The sequence below is a fragment of the Chlorocebus sabaeus genome, chromosome 5 (assembly GCF_047675955.1).
Source record: "Chlorocebus sabaeus isolate Y175 chromosome 5, mChlSab1.0.hap1, whole genome shotgun sequence".
NCBI lineage: Eukaryota > Metazoa > Chordata > Mammalia > Primates > Cercopithecidae > Chlorocebus > Chlorocebus sabaeus.
Window position 1 is genome coordinate 82,335,663 of NC_132908.1, and position 8,416 is coordinate 82,344,078.

An 8,416-nucleotide genomic window follows, 5' to 3' on the forward strand; every position below is an offset into this window, starting at 1 on the left:
GCTGCTCACAAAGCTGTGTCTGTTGTGTATCTGCCTTGGCAGTTGTCCTTTACAGACCTGGAGTTCTCGCTGAGTTACCTTCATGTGTGAAGACACATACTCTTGGCCAGGCACGCCTGTCATCCCAGCACTTTGGGAGGCAGAGGCAGAAGGATCACTTGAGGCCAGGAGTTTGAGGTCAGCCTGGGCAACATGCCAAGACCCCATCTCTATTAAAATAAATAAAAATAAAACAAAAGAGAAAATACAAATATGCTTGAAGAGAAGAAATAAAAGGTCACTCTGGATGCTGTGTGACCAAGGGCAAGTGACCACTCTGAACCCCTGTCTCTGCATCTTCAAAATGAAGTAGGAAGAGAAGGAGCCTGCAGTGTTCAGGGAGGTGGGGGAGCTGTGGGCCACCTGGCCCCTCTTAAAACAGAAGCTCCCTGAGGTGGCTGCAGACATATGTGCCAGCCTGTCCTGGTTTTGATTGATGGGGAATGTTTTCTTCACTGGCAAATATTTGTGTTCCAAAGCTGACGAGGGTTTACTTCCTAATTTGTCCAGCCTATAAAAGAGCAAAGGAAAAGATGAGAAAGCCAAGGTTCAGAGAGGCCGCTGTGGGATGGGTAGGAGGGCTACCAGAGCCTGGCTGTCCACATCACGGAGCCTCGGTGTCCTTATCTGTAAAATGGGGCCAGGGCTGCCGCTAGCCTCGCCGGGCTTTGGAAAGAACAGGATGGGAAAGTGTGCAACTTTACAGATTGCAAAAGGGTGCTCTCCTGATGCCTCAAGCCTGAGTGCGTGAGAATCACTTGGTGGACTTGTGTCTTTCCCTTCATGGCGGCACGATTCATAATAGTCAAAATGTGTGAACAGCCCAGTGGCCACCCACTGATGTCTGGATAAACAAAATGCTGCCTATTCATGCGATGTAGTAGTATTTGGCTGCAAATCATAATGAAGTCCTGGTACACACTACAACGTGGATGAACCTCAAAAATGTGATACCGGCGGTGGCTCACACCTGTAATCCCAGCACTTTGGGAGGCTGAGATGGGAGGATCACTTGAGCCCAGGAGTTTGAAACCAGCCTAGGCAACATAGTGAGATACCATCTCCACATTAAAAAAAAAAAAAAAAAGGCGGGACGTGGTGGCTCACGCCTGTAATCCCAGCACCTTGGAAGGCTAAGACAGGAGGATCACGAGGTCAGGAGTTCAAGACCAGCCTGGCCAATATGGTGAAACCCCGTCTCTACTAAAATACAAAAATTAGCCAGGTGTGGTGGCACGCACCTGTAGTCCTAGCTACTCGGGAGGCTGAGGCAGGAGAATCACTTGAACCTAGGAGGTAGAGGTTTCAGTGAGCCAAGATTATGCCATTGCACTCTAGCACTCTGTCTCAAAAGAAAATAAAAGCCCAGCACACTGACATAGACACACACCTGTAGTCCCAGCTACTGAGGAGGCTGAGGTGAGAGGATTGCTTCAGCCTGGGAAGTGGAGGCTGCAGTGAACCATGATTGCACTACTGTACTCCAGCTTGGTTGACAGAGCGAGACTCAGTCTCAAACAAAAAAACGTTATGCTAAGTGAAATAAGCCAGACACAAAAGTCCACATATTATATGATTCCATTCCTATGAAATGTCCAAAATAGGTAGATCCATAGAAACAGAAAGTGAATTAGTGGTTGCCAGGGGCTGGAGGAGGGGGAATGAGGAGTTAGGGGTACAAGGTTTCTTTCTGGGGTGACAGAAATGTTCTGGAATTAGATAGTGGTGATCGTTGCACAAATCTGTAAATATACGAAAAACCACTGAATTGTACACTTTAAAAGGGGGAATTTTATAGTATGCGAATTATGCCTCAATAAAGCTGTTTTTTTGTTTGTTTTTTAATTAATTAATTATTTTATTTTATTTTGTTTTGAGACAGAGTCTCGCTCTGTCTCCCAGGCTGGAGTGCAGTGGCAGGATCTTGGCTCACCGCAAGCTCCACCTTCTGGGTTCACACCATTCTCCTGACTCAGCCTCTTGAGTAGCTGGGACTACAGGTGCCCGCCACCAAGCCCAGCTTATTTTTTGTATTTTTAGTAGAGAACAGGCAGAAGGATCACTTGAGGCCAGGAATTTGAGATCAGCCTAGGCAACATGCCAAGACCCATCTCTACAGCTTCACCGTGTTAGCCACGATGGTCTCAATCTCCTGACCTCGTGATCCGCCCGCCTCAGCCTCCCAAAGTGCTGGGATTATAGGCATGAGCCACCGTGCCGGGCCTAATTTTTGTATTTTTAGTAGAGATGGGGTTTCACCATGTTGGCCAGGCTGGTCTCAATCTCGACCTCTTGATCTGCCCCACTTGGCCTCCCAAAGTGCTGGGATTACAGGCCTGAGCCACCGTGCCCGGCCTGTTTTTTAATTTTTGAGACAGGATCTGTCACCCAGACTGGAGTGCAGTGGTACAATCTCAGCTTACTGCAACCTCTACCACCTAGGCTCAAATCATCCTCCCACCTCGTCCTCCCAAGTAACTGGGACTACAGATGTGCCACCACACCCAGCTAATTTTTGTATTTTTTGTTTTTGGTAGAGACAGGCTTTTGCCATGTTGCCCAGACTGGTCTCAAACAACCCTTGGACTCCAGCAATCCACCCATTTTGGCCTCCCAAAGTGCTGGGATTAGAGGCATGAACCACCACGCCCGGCCTATAAAGTTGTTTTGAAAAATGCCCCTCTCTAAGCCTCAGGCTCAGACTTTCTGATTGACAAATCCAGGGTAGGCCCAGGTACACAGCACACTCAAGAAGCTCCCAAGAGGTTTTTATGATTAAGAATACCGGTGAAGTGATTTGCCCCCATCTGGTCCAGCTCTGAGCCACTCCCAGCACCCAGGTGAATGCCAGTCCTCCCACCTGGCCTCAGGGTGGGGGAAACAGAGTCAACAGACAGAAGGAAACCAAAGGGGAGGGGAAGACGGCAGTGGTGAAAGTGGGGCTGCTACTTAAGATGGGGAGGTCGGGGGCCTCCCAGCATCATTTTCCTGTTCTGTAAAATGCCTCCCCTAGAAAGTTGGAATGATTCCCATGGAGATGAATTAGGGTTGGAGACGTCAGTATGAACTCAAGTTTAACTTAATACAGGTGCCAGGAGACGTACATAGAAGTGTTTTTGGCTTGCATTTTATGTTTTCTTTCATTTTTAATTAACAATAATGACACATATTTACTGGGTACCGTGATGTTTTGACACAGATGTACATTGTGGACTGATCGAGTCAGGTGGATTAACCTATCCATCCCCTTCAATACTTCTTATTTTTCTATGGTAAGAACATTTAAAATATACTCTTTTAGCTATTCTGAAGTAGACAATACATGATTATTAACTGTAGTCACCATGCTATGCAATACATCTCCTGTCTTTTTTTTTTTTCTTTTTTTCTTTCTTTTTTTTTTTTTTTTTTGAGACAGGGTCTCACTGTTGCCCAGGCTGGAGTGCAGTGGCATGATCACGGCCCACTGTAGTCTTGATCTCCTAGGCTCAAGTGATCCTCCTGCTTCAGCCTCCTGAGTAGCTGGGGCTACAATTATGCACCACCATGCCTGGCTAATTTTTTTTTTTTTTTTTTTTAGTAGAGATGAGGTCTCACTATGTTGCCCAGGCTGGTCTCAAATTCCTGGGCTCAAGTGATCCTCCCATCTGGGCCTCCCAAAGTGCTGGGACTACAGTCATGAGCCATCATGCCTGGCCAGATCTCCTGTCTAACTGAGACTTTGTATCCTTTGACCCCCATCTCCCCATTCCCCACTTCCCCTTCCTTCCCCTGCTGTTCTATTCTACTCTCTACTTCTATGAGGTCAACTTTTTTAGATTCCACATACTAATGAGATCATGCAGTATTATTTGTCTTTCTGTGACTGGCTTATTTCAGTTTGCCTGCTGTTCTCTAGGTTCACCCATGTTGTCACAAATTACAGAATTTCCTCCTTTTTTAAGCCTGAATAGTATTCCATGGTGTATATATACCTACCTTTTTTTTTTTTTTTTTTTTTTTTGAGATGGAGTTTCGCTCTTGTTGCCCACGCTGGGGTGCAATGGCTTGATCTCAGTTCACTGCAACCTCCACTTCCTGGGTTTAAGCAATTCTCCTGCCTCAGCCTCCCGAGTAGCTGGGTTTACAGGCATGTGCCACCACACCCATCTTTTTTTTTTTTTTTTTTTTTTGTAGAGACGGGTTTCACCATGTTGCCCTGACTGGTCTCGAACTCCTGACCTCAGGTGATCCACCTGTCTCGCCTCCCAAAGTGCTGGGATTACAGGCATGAGCCACCACGCCCGGTCTGTACCCCATTTTTAATCCATTCATCCGTTGATGGTCATTTAGGTTGATTCCATATCTTGACTATTGTGAATAGTGCTGCAATAAACATGAGAGTGGCTGGGTGCAGTGGCTCATGCCTGTAATCCCAGGACTTTGGAAGGCTGAGGCGGGTGGATCACTTGAGGTCAGGAGTTTGAGACCAGCCTGGCCAACATGGTGAAACCCCATCTCTACTAAAAATACAAAATTAGCTGGGCATGATGGCTGGTGCCTGTAATCCCACTTACTTAGGAGGCTGAGGCAGGAAAATCACTTGAACCTGGGAGGTGGAGGTTGCAGAGAGCCAAGATCGCACCACTGCACTCAGGCCTGGGAGACAGAGCAAGACTCCATCTCAAAAAAATAAATAAATATAATATAGGCCGGGCGCAGTGGCTCACACCTGTAATCCCAGCACTTTGGGAGGCCAAGGCGGGTGGATCACGAGATCAGGAGATCGAGACCATCCTGGCTAACATGGTGAAACCCCATCTCTACTAAAAAATAACAAAAAATTAGCCGGGCGTAGTGGCGGGCGCCTGTAGTCCCAGCTTCTTGGGAGGCTGAGGCAGGAGAATGGTGTGAATCCGGGAACCAGAGCTTGTAGTGAGCCAAGATTTCGCCACAGCACTCCAGCCTAGGTGACAGAGCAAGACTCCATCTCAAAAACAAATAAACAAACAAACAAACAAAAGATAATATAAATAAACTATTTTATTTATTGTGGGTGGGTTTTTTTGGTTATTGTTTCTTTTTTGTTTTTGCTTTTTGAGATGGAGTCTCGCTCTGTTACCCAGACTGGGGTGCAGTGGCATGATTCCAGCTCATTGCAGCCTCAGTCTCCCGGGCTCAAGTGATTCTCCTCCCTTGGCCTCACGAGTAGCTGGGACTGCAGGCATGTGTCTCAATGCCAGGCTAATTTTTGTATTTTGTGTAGAGATGGGGGTCTTACTGTGTTGTCCAGGCTGGTCTTGAACTCCTGACTTCAAGTGATCCTCCCACCTTGGGCTCCCAAAGTGCTAGGTACAGGCGTAAGACACCACACCCAGCCTTAAAACTATAACACCGTGGAATCTGTGAACCTATTTCGGGATAATCGGCAACAGTATCTTCTGGTGACATTAGAATTTAGACAGGTCAAATGGTCCTCCAAAAATGAGACTTGGTTGTGCTATTTTAAAGCAGTCATGTTTCAGCAATGATGGGATGCGTTGTCCAGCATGTGGGAAACAGTGCTTGCAAGGTGGCCCCTGAGACTGAGTGCCTGCAAGGAGACCGGGTGCTCTGTGGGCCACTCACACATGTGTCTGACTTTTGGGCTGGCAGCACTTGGGGCGAGACATGCCCACTGATGCACCTGCACAGGTCATTCTGGGGCTGAGCACCTGTGGGTCACCTGCACAGAGTGTGTTAATTCGACCCTTCATTCACCCTCTTACGGTGAGGAGACCAGCAGCCTAGGAAAATGATGAGTTACAGTGAAGACATGAGGAGATGGGGGAGAGGCTCCTCAAACTCCCAGCCCCATCTGCAGTAGAACCACTTGCCCCATGACCAGGCCTCCTCCTGGACCAAAGAAATCGGCACCTCTAGGGGCAGGGCCAGCACAACAGAATTTTCCAGACTCCTCAGCTAAGGTAAGGAGCCACTGCTGTGGCTTAAAGTGAGCCCAGCCTGTCTCCTGGGGTCTCCTGCGGGGAGCTTAGGGGAAAGCAGTAGCTAGCAGCTGGTGGTGTTTGCCACTGAGCTGAGGAGGGAGCTAGAAAAACAGTGGCACAACCAAAAAGACACACAGAATGGAAAACACCTCTCGGGGGTAACTCTTCCTGCCCTGCCTCCACTGAAACAAGCCAGGGATATGGCACGGAGCAGGGCCTGAGAATAGGAAAGGATGACTTCACAAGCGAGGCGTCCCACTGTGCTCCGGGTGCTGTAGACACCTCTGCGACTCCTGCTGTGAGACGTGGGCATGCAGCGCACCTTGGTCTGCGAGGGGGGCAACCACGTGACCTCCTGCAGGGCCGATTCCACCTGGTGCTCATGGCCCAGTGTTTCTGGCCAGCAGCAGTGGGTCTGATGGACTGGGCCCCTACCACTTCACCTGAGGCTTAATTTGAACATCACCTTTTCCTGGAGCTGTTGCAAGGCTTAAAGGGACTGACGCAGGTAAAGTCCTCAGTGGTGTCTGGCACAGCCTTGCTCAATAGATAGTGGCTTGTCCTCTAGGCAGCAGCAGGGCTTGTCTCTCAACAGCCCTGCCAGGCGTTCCTCTCCCACGGAGTGCAGCATCCCACCAGGGCAGGGGCCAGCGGTGAAGCCAGAAAGATGGGTGGGGGCCAGCCTGAAGGGGCCTGCCCTTGTGAGCTACTTTGAAGAACTTGTACTTGATCCTGAAGGCAAATGGGAAGCCCTTTAAGGCAAGCCATCTCATTAGAGGAGACACTGGGGTGACATGACAGAGCTGCATTTTATTTATTTTATTAGTATTTTTGAGACAGGTTTCACTCTGCCACCCAGGCCGGAGTGTAGTGGTGCAATCACAGCTCACTACAACCTTGACCTCTTGGGCTCAAGTGATCCTCCTGCCTCAGCCTTCTGTATAGCTGAGACCACAGGCATGCACCACCATACCCAGCTAATTTTTTGATTTTTTGTAGAGACAAGGTCTCATTTTGTTCCCCAGGCTAGTCTCAAACTCCTGGGCTCAAGGAATCCTTCCGCCTCAGCCTCCCAAAGTGCTGGGATTATAGGTGTGAGCCACCACACCCAGCCTATTTATTTTAGAGACCAGGTCTTGCTCTGTTCCCCAGGCTGGAATGCAGTGGCATGATAATAGCTCACTGCAGTCTCAAACTCAGGCCATCCTCCTGCCTCAGCCTCCCAAAACAATGGGATTACAGGTGCACACCACCATGACCAGCCTAGATATACACTTTAGAAGGGAATTTAGGGTGCATGAAGTCGAGGGTAGGATGCAGTATAGCATCAGGAGACTCACCTGGAGGCAGGCGAGCCAAGCAGCCAAGGCACCAAGAGTGGGGTCTGAATCTAGAGCCCATGGACCATCTACACCCTGCCCAGAAGAGCCAGGCACAGGGAAGCTTCCAGATCCAACCCAGGTGGCCACAGGTATTTCCCCATCTACCTGTAGCTCTGCACAGCCTGGCAGCGCGGCCCACACCTCCCTGGGGGACCAGCATGTTCCTGCCTGCAGCACGCCGGCTCCTGGGTTTGGCCGGGGAGCCATCGTGACAGCCCGCCGCGCACATTATGGCTGGGCCAGGCGTTCTCAAATGGCTCCGACATGGTGTGAATACACTCTTGTGTCTTTTTGCCATCTGCTGCTGTCATTAAAAAATTACATTTCCATCTGTTTTCACACTTTTCTCCCTCCCAACCTCCCTTCCTGGAGGAATACAACATGAATCCCAAGTTTCAAGACCAGAACGTTCCCTGGCCTCTTGGAACCTGGGAACTTTCCCCGGACACACCAGGGTTAGGGTTAACGGGCTTTGCTGGCAGCCGGTGCCATTAATTTCCATCTATTTCCTCTTCATTTGCCATTTACTGTGGCCCCATGTTCCCCCAACACACACTTTGGGGGAGCCATTCACGAAGCTTTTTTATTGTTGGTTTTAATCAGTATGCTTGGCTTTGGCATTAAAAATAAATGAAAAATAAACTGCAGACATTAGGAACCATTCCCCCAGGACGTCTTTAAAGAAGAACAGACAAAAAATAAGAATAGGGGAGTGATGTTTTGGGTTCAACATAAATCCTCACTCTGGATTTGCTCCAAAGAGGCACCCACCCCCACCTACAGAGCATCCCCAGTCTTTGATGAAGCGTCCGGTTCACTGAGAGCCCAACACCCCAGCAACGCTGTGGCAACGGGGATCAGCCTTGCTCTTCTCCAGCACAGCTGTGCAAACCTCGGCACTGGTGCTAGCATTTCCGGTTCCTTGCGCGTGTTCATTCATGCTATCTTCTACACCTCCTGGTTACTGTCTCCATTTGAAGATTAAGGAAACTGAGGCTCACAGAGGCCAAGTGACTTGCTCGAGGCCAT